We start from the raw sequence: 23,689 nt of genomic DNA, 5'->3' as shown, positions 1-23,689 counted from the left end.
GGAGCTATGGAAGAAAACAAATCCAAGTGGAGGAAAGTTGGCGATTTCTTCTGAATATGAACCACTCTCATCAAAGCAGCAAAATAATTCACTTAATTCATTGACGCTGAAGTACAATATAGGCTTTTTCAAAATGTAAACCCCTTTCATTTAAATAGAATGACCATTTTTAATGTCATAAAAGGTCAAATGGGTTGGAAAATGGGGAATAGTGGTAAAATGAGTTAGAACTGGCAAAAATTGGTGTAAAAAATGTTGAAAAGCAGCTAAGAAGTGACAAAAATGTGGTGAAAGTGACAGATATGGGTTAAGGGGGGCTAAATGGGTGAGAAAATGGTGAAAAGCAGTTAAAAAGATGGCTAAAAGTTGTTAAAAGGGGCAAAAAGAAATTACAAGTTTAAAAAAATGGGCATAAAGCGTGTTGAGAAGCACAAAAATTGACAGAAAAAGAGGTGAAAAGTGATTATTTACCTGCAAAAATGAGTTAATATTGGCAAAGAAACTGGATATAAACAACAAATGTGGTTTAAGAAAGGCAAAACGGGGCTGTGGAAATAAAGACATTTTATAAAAAGTGGCCAAGATGGGCATAATCAGGCAAGTATGGGCAAACATGATAAAAGTGAAAAGACAGGTTAAAAGTAGAATGAATAGGGTAAACGGGCAAAAATCTGATAAATGTGGCAAATATGGGTTAAGAAAGGCAAAAAGGGGCAAAAAATTGTAGAAAAGATGGTGAAAAGCAGTTAAAAAGGGCACCTGGACTACTTGACGTAATTGACCCATGAATTCTGCTCTCTGCCAGAAAATCCAGGAGGATGTGTGGCCATCACTCCACGACCTTTAGCTCAAGAGCACTTGGATTATTCAGCAGGACAATGATCTGAAATACTCACAGCAAGTCCACCTCTGAATGGTTTGGAAAAACAAAAATTAAGGACTTGGAGTGTATGTGATTTTGGATGTGTGCTGATGACTCGGTCATCATGTCACCTTGCAGTAAATTTGTCATTTGCACCAGATATGACGTGCAGTATGACGTCAAGCTGAACAGCTAAAAAGGGGCCATCATGATAGCAAAAAACAAAAATGATAAGAGGTTTAACTTTATCTTGGATCAACTGCTTAGTGTGGTGAATAAAGACAAATATTTAGGCCACATCTTTGGAAATGATTTAAGTGATGATGATGACAATGCACAAAGCTAAAAGATTGGCATGTAAGATTTATAAATGAGCAACAGTTACAGTAGCAAAATCAGAAGTAGCAAAAATTCACTGTTGTGCATCACTATATGAAAGATGTAGGCTTTCATTTCAAAGAATGGCTTGCAAGACAATAAAGTGATGCTGAAAGGCAAAAATTCCCCCCTAATCAAAAGAGTAAAAATTAGCGTTTGATGCAGGAAAGGTCCACGTGTACTTTCCATGATGGAACAAAAGCCATGTTATGGTTAGACGACCTCAAACAGCAGAGATTTTAACATTTAATGACAGAAAAAAAAACAGATTTACATCACAACAGTTACCAAATCTGTTGCCTTCCTTTTATGGAGTTGTCTTGAGAAAACTTAAAGAGAGTCATGGGTTATTATAGCTGCCATGATTACTCAACTCGTAAAATTTCTCCAGCTACAGTTAAGGCAATAAGCTAATTCAGTATTTACTGGTCATCATGTTTCTTCTGCTTTCTTAAAGGTCACATATTTTACCCTTTTAAGACAAGTTTATATTGGTCTCAGAGGTCCTCAAAACATGCCTGTGAAGTTTGTTGCTGAAAAAACACTCCAGTGTGATTTAACTCAAGAAGTGAGACCCCTATATATTCTAGATTCATCATTCTAAAGTAATATATTTCAAGACTTTTTTGCTTTAATCTTGATGAGTATGGCTTACAGCTCATAAAAATTCACTGTCTCAAAATATTAGAATATCACAAAAATGATTTACAATACAGAAATGTCTATCATCTGGAAAAATTATGCTCTTTTATCACTCAGTGGAGCTCCTTTTGCACAAATTCCTGCATCTATGTGACATGACATGGAGGCAATCAGTCTGTGGCACTGCTAGGGTGTTATGAAGCCCAGTTTGTTCTGATAGCAGTCTCCAGCTCATCTGGGTTGTGGAGTCTGGTGTCTTTTAGAGGTTCTCTATGGGGATCAGATTAGTCAGAATCAAACACGGTAATGCCACGGTCAGCAAAACCAGTTCCTGGTAGTTTTGGCTCCACTCTGGACAGGTGCCAAGTCCTTTAAGACAGTCGGGGAGAGATATGTGAGAGCCACAGGCTGGACTTGAACCCAGGCCGCCCATGTACATGGGGTGCGCCTTCACCACGAGGCCATCTGTGCCCAGGCAGGTGCCAAGTCCTGCTGGAAAAGGAAATCAGTATTTCTATAAATGATCTCAGCGGATGGAAGTATGAAGGTCTCTAAAATCTCCTGGAAGACAGCTGACAGTGTTGACTCTGGACTTGATAAAGACCAGCAGACCTTTCACAGCAGATGACATGACACCTCAAACCATCACTGACTGTAGAAACACTAAACACTTGACCTCAAGCACCTTGGATTCTGCACCTCTCAGATCTTCCTCCAGACTCTGGAACCTTGATTTACATATGAAATTCAAATTTCACTTTAATTTGAAAACAGGACTTTGGACCAGTTGTTTTTCTTATGACATCTGTGGTTCAGGACTGGCTCGATTCTAAGAATACGATACTTGTAGTCCATTTCCTGGACTCGTCTGTGTGGAGGCTCTTGATCCACTGACTCTTCCCCGTGATTGTGCTTGTGTGTACTGAACAAGAGTGAGAAAATAAAGGCTGCAAAGTTGCACAAAAAACCCCTAAAAGACACCGATAGAAATGAAAACCAGGGTTTGAAAAATGAATTTTTTGGCCTGTGCTGGATAACTTAAACAAACAAAAGAGAAATATTTAAAGCAATTTATAAATATACTAACAACTGTGATGAATTTACGAGTAATAAAAAACCCTTTCTTATCTCGTCGGCCACTAAATCTCATCTGGGCTCTGTTAGCTCCAGGCTACTGGTGTGCCATTCTATTTAGACTCATAAACCCACCACACAAAGCCCTCTTCATTGTGCACCTGTCATGATTTTATTAACTTTAATTAATTTAAAAACTACAGTAAAGGGAACATTTTCACAGCAGTAATTTAATACTGAGAGAGTACAAAAGACTGATTCATGAGTAACGACTGCTGCTGAAGCTTTTCTCTTTGCCACGTTGCTCTCACAAAAACGCGACACACGAGGACCAACAGGACGCTGAAAACATGAAACAAAAGTAAATGAAATGTCATTTAGTTACTCTAGGTAAACATCGTCACTTGTAACCCGCTATCATTTGGTATTTGAGGATAATTGCTTTATAGTTACACATAATTTCTCTGGATTTTTACATTATTTTCTTTACAGTTTTACAACAAAAGGCTTCACTTTAACCCAACATGATTTAGTTTCAGTCCACATCATCTGAAGCACATTCATTACACTGTATGGCTGAAGAATTATCTTGTATTAGTTCACATAGAAAAGGCAAATATGTTGAGCTCTCCATTATGAAGAATCGCCCTTTAATTCCTTCAAGGCACTGATGCAGGGCAGTCCATCTCTGTGGGAGGGGGAGAGTCTGAGGGTCTGTGGGGGGAAAGTTTCAGCCTCTCTGAGCTGCTAACTTTGTGACTTTGTAGATCATCAAGTTTTGAGTTTTCTTTACATGATTTTACAGACGTTTGGCTCTCACCAAAGTTCATGCCAGATGCCTCAGGATTTGATTGAAGGCTGCCCCCAGATTCAGGAGGCTCATCGCAGCCTTCATGTTTACTTTCACCATTTTGTGGAACTCTAGGACAAGAAGAAACCCCGATTTTTGCTCCACTGGAGTCAGACTGAAAGTCTGCTGTGCTCTCGTTCAAAGATATAGGAGTCAGATGTGTAGGAGAGTCTGTTTCAGTCCTAATGTTCATGTTAGGAGAAGTTTTAGAGCTAGAAATGCTTGTGGTAGAAGAGCCTGTCGCTGGGCCAACAAATCCAACAAAGTCTCCACTCGAGCTGAATCTCAAACCTTGTACTGCCTCCCTCTGTGATTCACTTCATTCATCTTTATTTCCCGTCTCACAGTCTCCATGCTCGCATCTCTCCCCAGCCTCCTCTTTACTCTGATCAGGAGTTACTTCTTCACTCTTCATCTCTGTGCTGGTCTCCTGGTTCTCCTCTCCCTCTGGTGTAGTTGGATCTGGCTGCACGTCGCCCTGATTTGGAGCAGCTGGAGCCTCACCTGAAGCTGGACTCGGACCTGACGGGTTGGGTCGGACCGTTTGGTGGCACATGAGGCAGGTCTCCTGCACGTACAGCCACTTACGAAGGCAGTTACCGTGGAAGAAGTGCCCGCAGTATGTGATGACAGCAGAGCTCATCTCCTGAGAGGGGAGACGGATTTGTTTTAGAGTCACAACAAAATCTACAGAACAGTTATGATGAATCTAGGTTTATAGCGTAGACCAGCGGCTCTAAAATGGTGAAGCAAGCCTAGGTGTGCTTAGAATTTTTTGCAAACACACACTATTTCAACAACAATTTGTAGGACATATCAAAGAGGCTGTTTTGCATGGATATGGAGACGGTGTGCCCTGAGATTTTGGCTTGATCTGAGGTTTGCTTGAGGCAAAAAAAAAAAAAAAAAAGTTCAGGAACCACTGGCATAGATTGTAGAAAATATTAGATTAAGCCTGATGTCAGGTATTTGGTTGTTGGAGGGGGATTTTGAGGCCAATCTGCTATGGTAGCTTCCATACTGAAAACAGTCTTAAGCTCTATTCGCATGGGATTTGTATTACCTAGGGACCTCTGGTAATATGTAATAATCACACAGGACGTCCCATGCAACTCGACCATGTCTGTAATGTGAAAAGTAAAAATTCCAGGGGCAAATTATCTACCATGTATCCTCACAGAGCTCAACAGGTAAAACTAATCCTATGCAGATCAGCACCTCTGTAATTTAGGGTAGTAATTATGTGGGGTTTTTTACGCTCCATGCAGCTTTGTCTTATCCAGTAAAAAAAATAACAGCTGTGCAGGGCACTGTGAACAAGGTTTTAACTAATTTAGGTTATTAATAATGCTGTGTTTTCAGATAATTCCAGCTTATCCTAAAAAGAAGACTCTATTTTGCTTACATATTTAATTATTAATTTACCACTGGAGAAGTTAGTTTCTAGTGAAGCATTGCAAACAGTTTAAAGCTGCAATGTCATGTTGCATCATTATGCAAGATTTATTGTAACTTGAAGTACTGAGAATGTAATTTTGTGTTGCATCAATAAATCCGAGGTTATTTCTACTTAATAAGTGGAAATCTTCTGTTCATTATCATCATTAGCGTACTCTGATGGTAAAATTAGTGTAAAAGGTAAGGAACGTAATTCCAAAAAAATTAAATTGGAAAACTAACAAAAAAAACAACAACAAAAAAACAACAAAAAAAAAGGAATTCAGGAAAAATATAAAACTGATTTCACAGGGCCCTACTGGCACCCTCCCTTTTTAAAGGTTTATTTTGGGGCTTTTTATGCCTTTATTGACAGAGGAGGACAGTGGACAGAATCAGAAACAGGGATGAGAGGCCGGACTTGAACCAGGGCCGACTGCGTTCATGGGGCATGCCTTAACCCTTTGCCTACTGAGCCGGCGTTGGCACTGTGTTTTACATGTCTTATATGTATTTTAATATTACTCTGTCAAAGTTTGTCCGATCAGAAAAATTCCAACAGTGTTGAAAAGCTGAGAATTGTGGGCATGCGCACACATATGGTTCATTACAGTACTCGCAACCATATGACATGGGCATTCATAGCAAAACACCATAGCAAAATGCCAGAAGTATCGCGAGACCACTACACGGATTCTCAACACTGTAACTCCTCGAAAGTTTGCTCAATCTAAAAAATTCCAATGCTGACAGAGAGCTGAGAATCTGTGCTTTCCGGCAATATATGATGTATGGTATATATATAACGGTAATGTCGAACAGCACTGCGAAAATGGCAGCTTTGGCAGAAGACGAGTGAGAAAGGACAGCGAAGGAGGAGAGTGAAAGGAGAGTGAGTGAGAGTGGTGTTTTGTTTTCAAAAAATAGCATTAGATAGTGGCATTTGTGCATGTCTGTCATGTGCAATAACAATATGTTACTTGAGAATGTTAAGAATGCCTTTTTCCACCTTTATTTGCACTAATTTTCACCTATGTATATAGTTATTTTTTGCACTGTGTTTTGCACACCAAGAGTCCTAGACTCAAAAAATGACTGGTGATTGTTCTAAACATGTATAGGTTCACATTTCAAAAGTCAGATCAAAACTTCTAAAAGCCATGAAAAACAAATCTGTTTTTGTGTGTTTTAAACTGGTGACAATTCCATATAATGTGCAATAATCATTAACCAGATGCTGACAAGTCAAGTATAAGTACTCCTGGGAAAAGGGACCAAAGCTCTCAGACTTAGGGCATTTCCTGACTATTTTACAGCCATAATAACAAAATATGTCCAAATCGCCATTTTTAGACTCAGAAGGCAAAGGGTTAAACCACTAGGCCACCTGAGCCCCCCTTGTGCCCTACCTTTCACGTAGCAAGGTGTCAAAAGGTAAGAGAGAAACAGAAATTGTGCACATGCATGGGGTATTTCCCTTACTTTTCTGTTCTTTTTTTAGTACCATCAAAAGGGAAAAGGAAACTAACTAATAATAGATTACTCGCATTCAAAAAAGGGAAAGGGAAACTAACAAACTGTTAACCTGAATTGTAAATCTAACATGTTTCTTAATCCTTATAACAAAAAAGCAATCCTTGTACTAAAACAGATTACCTAACAACACGTTACCTCCAATTTCCACATACACAAACTGCCCCCAATCAGCAGCTGTTTTGCTCCGACAGAAGGTGAGCTACCCTGCACATTGGGAGCGTGTCTAGAGCGCTGCTCAATGCAGCGCAACCTTGAGAAGCTTGAGACGAGAGAGCACAACATCACAGGAGAACTACGAGTTCACGTGGGAATAGTGTGTCAACAGCAGATGATTTTTTCCTTTCTGGGGTTGATTGCTGTTCATTTTGGCATGATTCCATGATTTTATTTCTTCCGCCATGGGTGAGTAAATTATAAAGTGTGTGGTTTTGTGTAAAATTCTATGGTTTTCCACTTCAGAAGTCAACTTTTTCTCTTCATGATGAGAGGACAATGGGGTAAGAGGACTGTTCTTCATCCATGGCGAAGTAGTGACTCTGTGCCCCACTGACGTCCTGATTAACTTTTGCTTGTGCTTCAGGATGAGACGTAATGGTGTTATGGTGATGATTTATGATTTGGGGTCTGTGTATTGTGTTGTATTTTGGAGATGACCACCTTTTTCTGTCTGTCTGAATCAATCTGCTCTACATGGATGGACGTGGTTTGGTAGAGGCTGGCTTACACCGTGCATCTCCAATAGAGCGGTTCTGGGACACACTGGAGCTGGACTGGAGCGCGGACAGTGGAACTGCTCTGACTGACTAGAGCAATTTAAGTGTGTTACGTGGGCAGATTGTGGCAAATGTTGTCCTATGACCAGGAGTTAATGCCAGTAGATGAGAGTAAAACACAGATGTTGTTCCAACACTGAAAATTTGCACAAAAACACTGACATACAGGGGCCAGTTTCTAGATCACATAAGGGCCTCTTGTTTTTATCATCAATGCAAATAGGGCTGAGCATATATTACTATATTTAAACACTGAGGCATATTAATACCATGATATTATCTAGTGTTGTTTTCCCTTTCATTCTCAATAACATACTCCCCTTAGAGCTAATATTGCTGTTTGCTTGTGTACAGAGGATTAGCTGCACATCTTTATGGCTTACTTTACATGTTAACACGGCTCTCCATTGTCTATGTTCTTCCTGCAAGGAATGTGTGTATTTTAGGTTATGATAATTTTTACTTTTCTTAGCTGTAATTACATAGAAATACCATATATATATATATATATATATAATTTCTTCTTCTTTTGCTATGCTTTATTTCATGTTACCTTATTTGCTCCTATAACTTGCTGCTAAGATCACAATGTCCCAGATCAGGATTAATAAAGTACCTCTATATGTCCATGTTTGCTGCCATTAAACCTATCACTGACACATTTATGTATGTTTAATTTAAAGTTTATACAGGTCACATGGCTGCTAGAGCTGCTCTATTTGGAGACAAATATTTGCCTGATTACCTAACACAGTCCAAGGTTATTTAAATATCTCATCCAGTTTATTTAGTGTAGCTCTTCTTCATTAATGTCCAGTTTACTGCTTTTCTTTTTATTCTGTTGCATTAAAGGTCTCAGTCATATCTGATTTTACACCTTAGTTTGTCTTTAAATGCTCCAACTGAATTCCCCCTTCAGATGAATAAAATCAAACACTTATCTTTAAACATTTCCCTAAAAAAGATTATTTAAATATCTCAACCAGTTTATTTAGTGTAGCTCTTCTTCATTAATGTCCAGTTTACTGCTTTTCTTTTTATTCTGTTGCATTAAAGGGTACATTCATATCTGAATTAACACCTTAGTTTGTCTTTAAATGCTTCAACTGAATTCCCCCTTCAGATGAATAAAATCAAACACTTATCTTTAAATATTTCCCTAAAAAAGAATTAAACAGGCCTCATTTGTCACAGATTCCTACAAATGTTCTCTCTGTTTTGATCAAGGTTTTGTTTCGCTGTTTCCTTGAACACCAAGCGTGTGATCGTTGTCAAGGACAGGTACAAACAGGTTTTAACAAAAACTGTGGCTGAAGGCCTAAGAAGAGGGAACGAGCAAACCGGATTAACAGGACCGGCATACCTAAAAGATACATACAGTGTTGAGCATTATATAAACACAGTCATGTTTATGAAATTTAGTCTGCTTTATCTGTGTTGGCTGTGCTGTAAATACAAAGTTACTTTACACTTATTTTAATAATATTATAATATGATGGTATCAACATGGATTTTCAAAGAAAAGTACAAATATAGAGTACTTCATTTCATTTTAACACTGTGGCTTTGGCTGTTCTCCCCTCTGTATTGATCAGAGTCCTTATAAATACTGCTATCCATTCCATACTTGCCTGTTGTTTGGTTGAAAGACAAAACAGCAAGCAGAAGTGACATAAGCTTAGTAAAGCTTGAATTATTAAGTTAAAAGTCATGATTCCATCTGTAATGTCTTTTAACATCCCTAAAAAATATTTCTGGGCAAAGCAAAATTTTTCTTTTCTTGATATTACATTTAAACACATCATGGCACTTTATTTATACATTTGCCAAATAATCATTTTACTGAGCTGGCCTTATATTACAACCGTCTGATAGTGCTGCATTATTTGGTAATAATCTTTGACTGTGATTATATTTGCCATTGGGGTATAACTCTCTGTAAACTTAAAGGCCTTTCTGCAGACATTTTTTTAAACCTTTCAAGTACTACTTAATACAAAAACAGTTGCAGCCTTTTATGTGGTTATATACTGGCACAGCCTGACACTGCAATTACAGTTAGCTCAATCGTGACGCACTACTGTCTGACAGCTTCTGAAAAGGTTTATTAACTTTTATCCGAGTGATTTCACATATTTCAACACATAAATAATATTTTTTTACAAAGCATGGCCACACACTAGTCAATTCCCAGGTCTTAAAATGAAGCTCATCGTTAGCTCATGCAGGACAAGGTAGTCATACGCCAGCTGAGATCAGCTGACTGCCAGCTGATCCTAACTATAACCTCCCAGCTCCCAGCCAATCACATCTAAAACCCACTTACCACAAAATCCTACAGTTAATCAGCCCCCCCTTACCATAAACATGGCCCTCTTAAACGTCCGCTCTCTGTTGAACAAGACTTTTATTTTAAATGACCTGATTTTAGAGCACAAACTTGACTGCTTATTTTTAACTGAAACATGGCTGGGTGCAGATGCACCAGTTGTTCTCACTGAGGCCTCCCCACCTGATTTTAACTTTGCATTTTCAACTAGGAGTGGTAAAAGGGGAGGTGGCACTGCTTCTATTAGTACAAACACTTTGCCAACCAAACCTATTTTATTTGAACATTACACAAGTTTTGAATACCACTCTATTGTTTTTAACAACCCTACAATTTTATGCGTGACAGTGTACAGACCACCAAAAAGGTGCAGTCTTTTTATCCCACAGTTTTCAGAGTTTTTATCAATTTTACACAATTCTTACAATATGATTATTTTAATCGGTGATTTTAACCTGCACATAGATAACATTTTAGACCCTGTTGCAAGTGAATTTTTAAATATTCTTAACTATATGGATTTTACTCAGCACGTCATGCAGCCAACTCACAACAGAGGACACACCCTGGACCTGGTCACCACCTATGGCCTGTCCACCAGTGTGTCCTCTGTTGTTGACTTGGCTGTCTCTGACCACCACTGTGTGTTTTTTAATCTCACCGTGTTTATCCAGCAGGACACCTCTGTGAGGAAGCGTCATCTGACCCCTGAAGTGGCTGCAAATTTTATTCAAGTTTTAGAAAAATATCCTCCAGTTGTTTTACCTGCCCCCTGTGATTTTATCCTTGATAATTTTACCAGTAGACTTCAATACGCACTTAATTCAGTTGCTCCACTTAAATTTAAAAAGGCTCGCCCTAAGCCTAAAACCCCATGGAGAAATGAGGAAGTCAAAAAACTGAAAAGAAACTGCAGAGCGGCAGAAGAAAATGGAGGAAAAGTAAAATTACAGTTAACTTTCAAATATACAATGAAAATCTAAAAGCCTACAATTATGCAGTCACAAATGCCAGAAATTCATACTTTGATAAAATAATCACAAACCATAAAAATAACCCAAAAGTTCTCTTCTCCACCATTGACCATCTTTTTAACCCTGATTTTATTCAACTTCAAATAACCCCCACAAACACTCTCTGTGAGGAGTTTGCAGCCCACTTCGGGGGAAAGATTGACACTATCAGATGTGATATTTTATCCAGCCGAACCTCTGCTTTTAACACGTCTGAGTTTTTATCTTTACCAGAGGAAACACTGGACAGTTTTGTCCTGGTTAATGCTGAGATGCTTGATGAAGTTTTCTCCTCAGTGAAGCCCACCACATGTCTTTTAGATCCAATTCCAACCTCATTTGTTAAGTCAGTGTATGGATCGTTTCGAGATGCGCTTTTAAACATGATGAACTGTTCACTTCAGACGGGGGTCTTTCCCGCTGCCTTTAAAGCGGCAGTGGTGAGGCCCCTGTTGAAGAAGAGCAATTTAGATTTTAATGACTTTAACAATTACAGACCAGTGTCTAACTTACCATTTTTAAGTAAAATTTTAGAGAAACTTGTTTTTATTCAGCTGAATTATTTTTTAGACACACATGGTATTCATGAAGAATGTCAGTCTGGTTTTAGGGTAAACCACAGTACAGAGACGGCCTTGACAAAGATTTTAAATGATTTTAGATTAAATTATGATTCACAAAAGGTGACGGTGTTGGTTCTGCTGGATCTAAGTGCTGCCTTCGATACAGTAGACCACACTATTCTTTTAAATAGACTCAAACATCTGGTCGGCCTCTCTGGTACTGTACACAAATGGTTTACTTCCTACCTCACAGACAGAACATTCATGGTAAGTGTAGACACATGCTCCTCCAAAGTCCATAAAATCACATGTGGTGTGCCCCAGGGTTCGATTTTAGGTCCTGTGCTTTTAACCGGTACATGCTCCCTCTTGGCGGTGTCATCAGGAGACATGGAATCAACTTCCACAGTTATGCTGATGATACACAGCTTTACATCTCCATGTCTCCTGATGACACCAGGCCAATGGATGCTCTTTTTAACTGCATTTTAGATATCAAATCCTGGATGGCAGAAAACTTTCTCCAGCTTAACCAGGACAAAACTGAGGTTTTAGTCATTGGTCCTGAGGCCTTGAGAGAGAAAATTTTACCCAAACTACAAGCACTGTCTTTTAATCCATCATCACAAGTGAAAAACCTGGGTGTAATTTTTGACTCTGAGCTGACTTTTATTCCACACATTAAGAATGTAACAAAAATAGGTTTTTATCATCTAAAGAACATTGCCAGAGTCCGCCCCATTCTCTCTCAAGCCAACACGGAGACGCTGATGCATGCTTTTATCACTAGTCGTATAGACTACTGTAATGCCCTGCTCTCTGGTCTTCCCAAAAAGAATATTTCAGGTCTACAGTTACTCCAAAATTCAGCAGCACGTGTCCTGACTAGGACCAGAGGGCGGGCCCACATTACACCGGTTTTAGAATCACTGCATTGGCTCCCCGTGTGTTTTAGGATCAATTTTAAAGTTCTTTTACTGGTTTTTAAATGTCTTAATGGCCTTGGGCCTTCTTATCTTTCAGAACTGCTTTTACCTTATGAACCCTCGCGGACCCTGCGCTCCTCTGGCAGCAGGCTCTTAGTCATTCCCAAAGTCAGGACACACACTCATGGCGAGGCGTCTTTCCAGCACTACGGCCCTCGTCTATGGAACAGCCTGCCAGAGGAGCTCAGGGCCGCAGAGAACGTTCATGTTTTTAAGAGCAGGCTCAAGACACACCTTTTTAGCTTAGCTTTTGATTAATATTTATCTATTTCATTTATGATATTTATTTATTTTAGGCCTTCAATCTGTATTTATTTATGAATTTTATTCTTTTCCTACCTTAATTTCTTAGTTATGCTATTTTATATTTTAGTTCTTAGGTTTTATTTGTACTGAGGTTTTACTTATTTTTATCCTTTTATCATTTTTAGGATCTCCAGTGTTTCCTCTGGGGGAGCCCTCTGCACCGGGAGCGGTGGTTGGCTATGGCTGCAGGGGTCTGTCTCGTGGGTTCCTGGTGGAGGTTTGGTGTCTCTGCCTCATCCCTCCTCTGGGTCCTGCGTCGGTGTCCTGTAGCTGTGGGTGACTCGCTGCTCCTGGTGCAGACGGCCCCTCTGATGGCGCTTTCTCAACTGGTTCATCTGTACTCAGCCTCTTGTACTCAGCCTAATGTCCACTATTTTTGTGTGTGTTTGTGAAACAGTGTGTGTGAGTGGGTGTGAGTGGGTGCACATGTAACTGTTGTCTGTAGGGTGGTTGCGGGTGTGTGGGTGTGAGGGAATGACTCTAAGTGTCTATATTACGCAAAAGGTGGGGGTGGGTGGGTTTGAGGGAATGTTTTTAATTTGTCCATGTACAGCACTTTGAGTTACATGTCATGTATGAAAAGCGCTTTATAAATAAAGTTTGATTGATTGATTGATTGATCTCTTTCTTTCAACACAGCGTTGTATCTAAACATGTCATACTTTCACTAATCCCTGCTTGCATCAATGCTGATGCATCATACTGCTGCTGCTGGCAAAGATTAACCTTCTCCACTCCAGCCACCTCCTTTATAGCATAAAGTTGTTGCACCCTCATACTGAAATTCATTCTACTATGGATTATTTGCTTTTGAACTAATTTTATTGTATCCAGAATGCACTGTCATAAATGTATCTATCCATGTAGGGGGTTTCTAGCCATGCCCTCCCTGGAAAATCAAAGCATGCTGCTTGGCTGACTCAGGGAGCATCTTCAGAGCAGAGTCTTCTCCACCAAGTTAAACTATATATCCATTTTGTACTAAAATGATTAAATGTATGACAAGAGTGTTCTTGGCTGAACTATTTTAAAATAGTGGGCGACCACAGAAATAAGGACAGTTTCAGATGTTTTTTTTATCTTCTAATTCTCTAAACACACATGCAAGATGACTTCACAAGATAATTTGACCACACACAAGATCTAAAAAAAAAAATCTGCGAGATCATCATCATCTCTTTAGAAGAAAAACAAACATGGAGGATGTTTGAAATCCTCGTCTGGCTGTCTGAGTGTGCAGTACAGCTGCAACAAAAACTTAAAACACAGGAAAAAACGTATGAAATCCAGGCTGAGAAGACAGTGTGGTTGTGTTTATGTTTGTGAACCCTTGTAGCATGTAAAATGTGGTGGGTGATGTTACCTGGTAACAGAGATATTTCGACATAGGTCGTCTGACCTGGACTGTAGACATCAAACATGCTTGACATTCAGGCTGGCCTCACACTACAGGATTTTAAGCCTGATTTGAGGCAAGATTTGCCTCCTGTAATGATTGTGGGGGTGTATCCTGAGTGAAGCCTCAGCACAAATGACTATTTGTCTGAATAATCCTCATGTGTGTCGTGTCACCATGGTTGTTTTACTGCTCCTAATCGTGTTACTCTAGATCGTAGCACCGCTGACGGCGTACCCACATCAACCGATACGAGCTTGCAGTCGGGGTAGTGTCACCAGCCGGATCATACGGACATTCACTGCTCAAAACCATAAACACAACTGTAGCTTCATTCCAGCCAGGATTTCATCCTGATTCTTTCCTTGTTTTATGATTTTTGCTGCATCTGTAACGTATGCCAGGACAGCCTGAGGTGGAGGATATCTATAGACATCCGTGCTTGTTTTTTTCTGAGGTCATGTGATCCCGTGAGCTCATTGAGGTCACAGTCTGGCTGAGTTGTATAGTGTGTGCGTTCAGAGGATTAAAGATGAAAAATCATTTGAAATTGTCCTTATGTCTGTGGTTTCCCACGTTTTAATTTTTTTTTTTCCAGATTTTAAAATAGTCTAATGCATGGCTGGTCTTACAGTTCAAGGTCAGGAAGGCTCAGATGTAACGGGCAACTGTAAAATAATCATTTTGAAACCACACCATTTGAGGATTAATTGGACAAATAACCATTTGCATTGAGCCTCAAACAAGTATACGCCTCCATCAATCATCAGAAGGAGCAAATCTGCTCTACAGTTGGGCTTAAAATCGTGTAGCATGTGGACAGTCTAACAGGACATCTACTTTTCATGGCAAATCTAAACAGATGAGGAGAATAATAATCTACAGCAGCATAAACCAGAGTCATGATTCAGTGCTACACCCAGGAGCAATCTGAGTTATGTTTTTCTGCAAGCTGACAGTTGAAAGTACTGCATTTTGATTTAATTTGATGCACAATGCTGATGTGCTAGAACTCATGTTCTACCCTGCAAGAACTGGTGACATTTTTGCATGAGTAATAAGAGAAAGTAGCGTTACAGAAGCAGGTTTCAATCTTTATCCCTTACTTTGGAGGAAAAAAGTGTATAAAGCAGCTTCATCACATGCATGACAATCACATCAGTATCACTCAGGTTATGTAGTATAATTGTCAACAACCCTGCCTGAATATTAGTGGTGATTTTACTGGATATTTCCTGCTGCATTTGCACAACAGCTCACCCCCAAATCATCTGGAAATTTACCAGTGGACTGGCAGGAAAACGTCTGGATTAAATTACATGGAAAGATTGGAACCATTTGCATTCACACATGTAGCTCATCCTTTAAAATCTGAGGATTTTGTACATGTATAAAAACAGCTGCGTGTGCATTACAGGAGGGATGCATGTCTGACTTGATGCAGATTTGAAGACTTCTTCCAAAAGCAGAAGTTTGAGTTGAGAGGGAACCAAAAACACAGAAAATATATTCTGTATTCTATAAAACAGCTGTTCTGGAACAAATCCAAAGCTATAACAATAGGCAGTAAGATTGTTTTGAATAATGTGCACCTATGCATGTCCTTTGGACTTTGATTGATATGACCTTTAATTGATAAGTTATTGAGTATCATGGGTAAATGTGGGTAGGGAGCAGGGAAGCTTGGACTCGAGCATGCTTGCCTGACTTAACGCCTCCGTCACCTGACTGATAAACCACTGCCGCCTTATCATTTGTTTTTTTATGATGATGATAGGATAAAAGCAGTCTATGGATTTCACAGTGTGATGAAATTTGCCTGCAGCTCCTTCTCAGTGTGACTCACCTGAAAGCAGATGGAGCAGACGTCGTTGTGCTGCTGCAGCTGCTGCTCCGTGGCTCGAGGGAGCGAGTTGATCTTTTTCGCCGCCTCCTGCCTGAGCAGGAAGCTCCTCCAGCCGGACTGAGCTCGGAGCCAAACGTTGAAATAAGAGTGGATAATGATGACGGACGCGCCCATCCAGCTCCACTCCCCGAACAGAGACTCCCAGGTGCCGTACGCCACCACGCAGAGCGCCACCACAAACTCCAGCACCCGACTGACGGCGTTCACCCAGTAGATCACCTCGTCCAGGCTCTCGATCGGGTCGCTGCGGAAAAGCTCAACATTCAGAGACACTGCAGGAAGGAAGGAAAACAAGAATGTTTTTTATGTTACCAGATGTTTCTAGTAGAAACCAGACAATATGGATGCCTGTTTTGACACTTAGTTAATAAGTAGAAGCTCAGAGCACCTTATGTTGGCTAATTTCTTGTTTTTCATAAGCAAATTTTGCCAGCAAACTCCTGCACACTTTCTTAACTGCACAAAAACAGTTTGCAAATTAAAATGATGCTTTTTGTTTATTATTGTGTCATACACACAACTAGATGCCCAGCCTGAATGGGCGTGCATGACCCCAAGAATTTAACCTATAAAGCAGTGTTAATCAACCATGCTCAACCGAAGAGCCAAATTGTTTAAAAATACCTTTGTAAGAGCCACAATCAAAGTAGTGAAGTGGCAAAAACTGGGTTAAAGGGGCAAAATAGCAACACGATGGCAAAAACTGGGTGAAAAGTTATAAAAATGGGGAGATAAAGTGGCAAAAAAAGGCAGTGGCAAAAATGGGTGAGAAATTACCAAAAAATGAGTTACAGATGGCATAACAAGAGAGGAATAAAGTAAAATTTCATGGCCAAATATGCCGTAAATAGGATAAAAGTGGCAAAAAAAAGTGGCAAAAATGGGCTAAATGCAGCAAGAATGGATTAAAAGTGGCAAAAAAGGCAATAATTGCAAATAAGGGCAATTAAAGCCTACAGTAAAAGTTTGGGAAGAAAATGATTAATCCGACTTGCAATAGACAATTTCTGAGGTCAAAATGTCCCCTTTTCAAGGTTTTCTGGGGAAAATTTAAAATTAAAGCATAAAAGAGCCACAAATCATCACAAAAGAGTATCACTGCTACAAAGGATCAGGATGTATAGTAGTTCTATTTATACTCACAAACAGAAGACGAGATTGAAGATTGACTTAAGACAAATGAAACACACTAGCTTGTCTTTTTCAGGCTTTTAAGACAAAATAAGCAAGTCCAAACACATCAGATTTAAACAGCTGGTACCGGTTTTGCTCATCAGGCCACTGCAGTATTTCAGGATTTTTGAAAAGCCATTTCATGAAGTGATAACTCTCTTAGATCAACATAATTTGTCCAGGGACTCACTTTCCACTTCAGCCAGATTACAACTCACAAAGTCAGTCTTCTCTTGTAATATTTGCAAATTTCCTGGCAGGAGGAAATATATCAGATCTTCTCTTCTTATTTGGTTAAATGGTGAGGTAACATAAAATTCAGGCAGAAAATTCTATGAACCCTTGGGAAGCAGCATATGGCTCTTTTGTACAGTATGAACATTTTTTGAGCCTTTTACCTCCCATTGGCAACGTATTTGTGCATTTTAGACAGTGTAACTTCCTCTGCCTTCCTAGTGAAACTCAAACTCAGAGTTTGCTTTAATGAGATGCCAAAATAATTTGTGCAACATCAGTATTTGCTGTTCTTTGAATCTGAATTGGCCCCTGCAGCTCTTAATGCTGTTTATAGCAGCTTTAGGTTATGATATAACTGACGATCAGAAGGTTTTTTGACTTTTTGATACTGCATGCCTAAAATTCACAGGATCAAATTGTATAAAAGTTTTGAAGATTCTGACAAGCCTAAAACAAGATCACACCTTGTGAGCAGGAAGAACACGATTCCCTGATTGCTGACTGAGGCGTTGGCAGACATGGCGTCTGAGCACAGCTGCACCACGAACAGCACAAACCAGAAAACACTGAAGAGGACTGGGACGGCAAACTGGTTCCACAGAGAGATTCCCACAGCCAGGAGTCTGTACAGCTCGATCACCTGAGAGAGAGAGGACCCATTGGAGGGATCGTGAAAACATGAAAAGATCAAAAACTTCAACTAAAGTGTACAGAGCATACTCATGTTATGTTTTCAGCCATGTTTGTTGGTTTTACATCGTTGTTTTGCTTTCTAGGAAATCTGTTCTAGATTTTCCAAAAACCTCATCAAAGTTTGTTAACATTTAAAGTTTAACACACAAATGAGAGATTAAAAACAGCTGTAATAAAATGGCCTTTAAACAAGCAACTACTCTAAAACTAGAAAGAATAATAACTGAATACTTTGGTTCACTCAGGTAGTTTAAACTACAAAACTAGATGAAAATAAACACAGCCTGTGATGCCTTTAACATGTTGTCTTACTGTTAAATATTTAGGACATATTTAGGCATCTATCATCTGTTCAGAACCCCCCTGCTTAGTGAAAAAAAGAGATAATTGAAAAACCGTACCTCCAGTTGCAGCAGCTCGGAGTAAGCAGCCCTTGCAAGTCGATATGGCAGGAAGAGATGTGAGAGGAGAAAGTGTTGACCGTTAACAGCGTGGCGTGAGGAACAGCGCAGAGTCTCGCCAGCAGGGGGAGCATGTGAGCGGAGAACAGCCACACCTTTCTGGTCTTCATGAGGAAGGCACACAGCGTGCTGAGAATGATCTGACCTGAAATGGTACAAACACAGTCATTAAAGACAAGATAAATCAACTAATAGAAGTTAAGATGATTACTAAAAACTGCATCATCAGATGGACAACTCTGGGTGAAGTACTGATAATATCTTCAAGTTTAGGATTACACATTTATTCACAGACAGTGAAAAACATTCTCACAGTCCTGGAGTTACAATGCCTGCCTCTGCTTGTCTCTAGTCTTTTTGAATTGAGAAGTATTTTCAATCAAAGTAGAACTGTGCAAGATTTATTCACTTAACCATAAACCCTCTGACTTCTTTAAATGCAGGATTATGACCTAATGAGGGAGAAATAATCAGATGAGGTTGCGCCTACCCCCACAGGCTGGTCTGTGTCATTGTGAGCTCTGAAGCAGACACTTCTAATAATGGAAGTAAGTTTTCAGTCATGTCAGATAGTGTGCAGTGGGTGATGAAGGTAGCTGTGCTCGTGGTCATGATGGCACACTAGTATATTCAATGTAAACTGGATGAAAAAATAAAATGATAAAATGAAAAAATAGGTTTTAAAAATGTGTCCTGCACACCTATTTTATAGTAAGCAATAAAAACCAGCAGAGTTAATTTATTAAACTAAAACTATGATTTAAAATGCTTCTTTACCATCTTTATTCCACAAGAAAGGCAAGAAGAAAAGTTTTAATCAGGGAGACTAAGGCTGGCTTTACACCAGAGGACCAGAGACTTCATAAAGACAAATAACATCTGAGACCCCTTTACATATAAAGTAGAGCTGAACGACTCTGGAAAATAACCTAATTGCAAATTTTTTTCTCTAATATTGCAGTTTGATATGCGATTATTCCTTAATTTTCATTTAGTCCTTAACAAGGGCTACACAATTCTTTGAAAATATAAAAAATAAAAAATTTTAAAAGTTTGAAACTGCTTTTTTGAAACAAATTTCAGGTCAAAGAAATATTGTATCTTCTGCAGTTTGAAAATACCAGCAGGCTATGTTGCGATTTAATCTAATTTTGGATTAATTTCCCAGCCCTAATATAAAGACAAATTGTAAGGGAGTTACAGCATAGTTTCAAAATAAAAGAAAAACTAACATAAAGACTCAATAAATTAATTTTAATGGATTAGATAGCCATGTAAGTCTGGTTTCAGGACTCACTTGTCATTGCAGAGACAAATCTGTTGAAGGCCAGAGAGTCGAGGTACACTGCCCCTTCATATCCGTACTGCAGCTCCTCACGAACATAATCCCTGAAAATATATTTAAAATTTATTATAAATATCAAAAACAACAACAATATAGAACACCCAGAGCATGGTCACCATGTGTAGAACATGACAAAGAAGAACACATAGCATTAACATCCTACAGTGTTACCTTTCCAACATTTTCTCTTATAAACTTTTTAGGTTTTTATTCAAAGTAATCCTAGCTGAAATACTCTAAAGGCTTTTATCAATGTATAAAAAGTCAATGAAAATGATAACAAAAATGTATGACTGGATGCACAAACATCCTTACACAATAAAATAATCGATAAAGTGACGGTTCGCCATGCATTTATCATAAAAGGAAAACTGTGCAATTTATCATTTTTTATTTTCAAAAATTAAGTATTTTATTTCTTTTTAAAGGACTAAAGAGGTCAAATTTGGGCAGTTCCATTTAAAAAGCATTTAACCTCTAACAAAAGCCTGCAGTTATTTTCACGTCATAGAAATAATATAGTAAACATTAAGCAGCTTGGCACTAGACAATAAAATACTCAGCATACTCAGCATTAAAAATCAGGCTGTAGGATACTATATACATATACAGAGAGAGAAACTGTGGCTGCAGCGAGGAAAAATATCCTGATTCAATACATCAGAGTTGTGTAGTAGTAGTAGAAGCAGTTATAGTAGGATATATCTCACTTGGAAATCTGATGCCCCATGTAGAGGAGGAGAGCAGCAAGGATGTGGAGGTAGAGCGTCACGATGTGTCTCAATGGTAGAACCAACACCACCACGTTTATCAGATGACCTGCAGGGAAAATGAGAATAATCAATGAAGATTTGGAAAGAAATACTCAAACATCCTCTTTAATCAGCACCCTTGTACTTTTCTTTTCTGGAATAATTTGCTATTGTTGACTAAAGATAGACACATATGCTAATTTCCAAGGTCATGGTATGGGCTTGTACCAGGGATTGTGCTTCTGCTTCATTTTTTCAAACCCGTGTAATGTAATCATGAATTTGAACCCACTTATGTCCATAATATAAGCCTCCATAAGTCAACTGTGCAGACCGATGGAAAGCAAAAAGTCAACACTTCACTAAGGTTACCAGTGGGAATCCCCCTTCAGTGGCGTCTCATTCAGTTAATCTCATGTCAGCTCCAGAGGGTTGAACATTGAGCTGCGGTGTCTCAGAAAAGTAAAAGTGAAACCCGATCTGATGTTTTTGAAATGGAGCTGGCAGCTTCTGAAGGACGGTGAACAAACTCAGTGATGTTACTGTCCTTAGGTTTCACGAGACTGATTCATTAAGATTTTTAAAAACACACCTCTACAAAATTAACTGAAGTAAATTGTGAATAAAGCATTGTGAGCAAGTGCTTCAAGGAGGTGTTTCTGATGGCTTGATGCCTAAAAAAAAAACAATAATTGAATCGACATGAAGCACAATGAAACAAGCCCTTAAGATCAGAAATGATCCCTCCTTGAATACAAGATGCTACCTTTGAGCAGACAGTATTGAGCTTTTAGGTGTTTAGTTTTAAACTCTCTATCCTTCCAACATCAGTCATACTTCCTTTTTTCTATTTATTAAGTTTTCGTAATGGATGTATTAAGAAACTGATATTACTTTATTGTTTATCTGTAAATGGATGTGTTTCTAATGGTTCATGTCATGTCTCATTTTACTGTTCATAAGTTTCATAGAGCTGTTTGATATTCTCTGCACTTTGCCCTTGGAAAATTTCCCCTCTGGGTACAATAAAGAATATCTAACCCAGAGTGTGGGGTGGGGCCCACTAGTGGGCCCTGGAGGTACATCAGGTGGGCTGCAAGTGGACTTTTACCTCATTTAAAACACAAAATAAAATTTTTAAATTCAAAATTAAGTTTTAATGATCATAAAACACTTGATTACATGTTAAAAAGCTATTTTTAAAGTCCAGGAAGGAACAGAACACAGCTAGAATATTTAACTCGCACATCACTTTTAAAGACTTATTTAGTCTGATGTTAAGAAAAGGTGTCATAGTTTAACTGGTGCTGAATTAACTGGTGACATTCCAGTTAACATTCTACTATAGTGCATTAATATTACTATGAAAGGCTTTATGGAGTCACAGCGTACATTTTAAGAGTTTGATATTAGAAACAAAAACTAGAAAAGCACTTGGAGAGCGCAGACCTCCACCATTGGCCCTATCTCCCAATAGTGAAAAATCCCTTAAAAAACTCCTGGATCTGTCCCCATGTGCCCTCCACCACAGCATTCGCTGGTTACTCCCTCCCCAGTGGAGTGGAAACATGGTGAGGCAAAGCATTGGCTTCACTACATGTGGACTGTCATGGCAGAAGCACTGCCTACCAGTGCCGACAGATGCACTGACAGTCTCACCCATGGTCTCACTGGACGACTGGAAGTCATGGCAGCGGGTGAATATTCCCCTATTCCTCCCAGCATTGTGAGTATTCTCACTACAATTCGCTGTCTTTCTCTCTGTTACGCTCCGACTCGTCTTCTCGACCGGGCATGCATCTTTCAACCTCTATAAACTCCAAAACTTTGAATAGAAACACACCCAAAATGCTGCTCGGATTGAAGTTACGCATGTCCGCCATCTTCTGGTGTAACGTGGTAACAGCACAGACCTCCACCATTTGCCCTATCTCCCAATAGTAAAGAATCCTTTAAAAAATTCCTATATCTAGACGGTGAATCGGATCACTTCCATCATCCAGTCAGTTCTTCCTTATGCCATTTCTGACATTTCCTGAAAATTTCATCCAAACCCACCCATAACTTTATGAGCTATGTTGCTAACAAACAAACTAACTAACAAACTAACTAACAAACCCACCCGATCACATAACCTGGTGACTTTACAGATGCCTGAATAAACAAAATAAACGCTGGTGTCTCATTTATTGTGCTTAATGACTATGGCAACACTTTCCTTTAGCTCTAACGTCTGAAAACTGAGCTTGGAAATCCTCTGTTTATGTAATGCAAACAAAAGGTAAATATTTTTATATAATCCCAGAGGATTTTCAGGCCTCAAATTGGACTGATCTAATGTTATATGATTTAATATCTTAAGATAATTTTCTTCACACTGGCAAAGTGCTGCCCAAAATATCAGCTGTAAATATCAGCAGAAATATTCATATCTACTGATACAGATAATTTAGTTTTTGTGCTCATATCTGCCAATACTATTAACATGGCGATAATATTATGCATCCCTGTTTTTTATTGGTGCAAGAAATTAACCCAATAATGAAAGCACTGGACTTTTATTCTTGTTTCCATAAAATAAAAAGATGCATCAACGTCTTTTGGTCAATAATAGACTCAAAAATAAGTTTCAAAATCTGGTGTTGTTGAAATCCTAACTTTCAGTGTCAAAACTTTGATTATGGGTGTCACTTATCATTCTCATACATGCATACATACCAATGTAATACATGTTCCAGATGACATGTTTGTATTTGAAGAGCAGGTCTTCATTTTTGGCCTTGAGGTGCTCCGTTAATCCTTCAATATCACATTTATAGAGCAGATCCAGCACCAGGATGCTGGGCACCCTGAGGGCGGCATTGGCCAACTCTTCCAGTCGAGGCATCTTTAAAACCAACAGTTTGGTGAGGCAGACAGGGAGCTTAGGTGTCACATAAAACATTCACTTTACATTCACTTTCCTGCTGCAGAGGGA

The 23,689-nt window shown here is 39.0% G+C and overlaps 1 pseudogene; it reads right to left on the bottom strand.

Moving 5' to 3' along the window:
* Positions 1–3,170: 3,170 nt before the first annotated feature.
* Positions 3,171–23,656, bottom strand: LOC121526532 (annotated as a pseudogene).
* Positions 23,657–23,689: the final 33 nt, after the last annotated feature.

Source organism: Cheilinus undulatus, linkage group 18 (assembly GCF_018320785.1).
Source record: "Cheilinus undulatus linkage group 18, ASM1832078v1, whole genome shotgun sequence".
Classification (NCBI taxonomy): Eukaryota; Metazoa; Chordata; class Actinopteri; order Labriformes; family Labridae; genus Cheilinus; species Cheilinus undulatus.
This window is presented reverse-complemented; position numbering and strand designations above follow the sequence as displayed.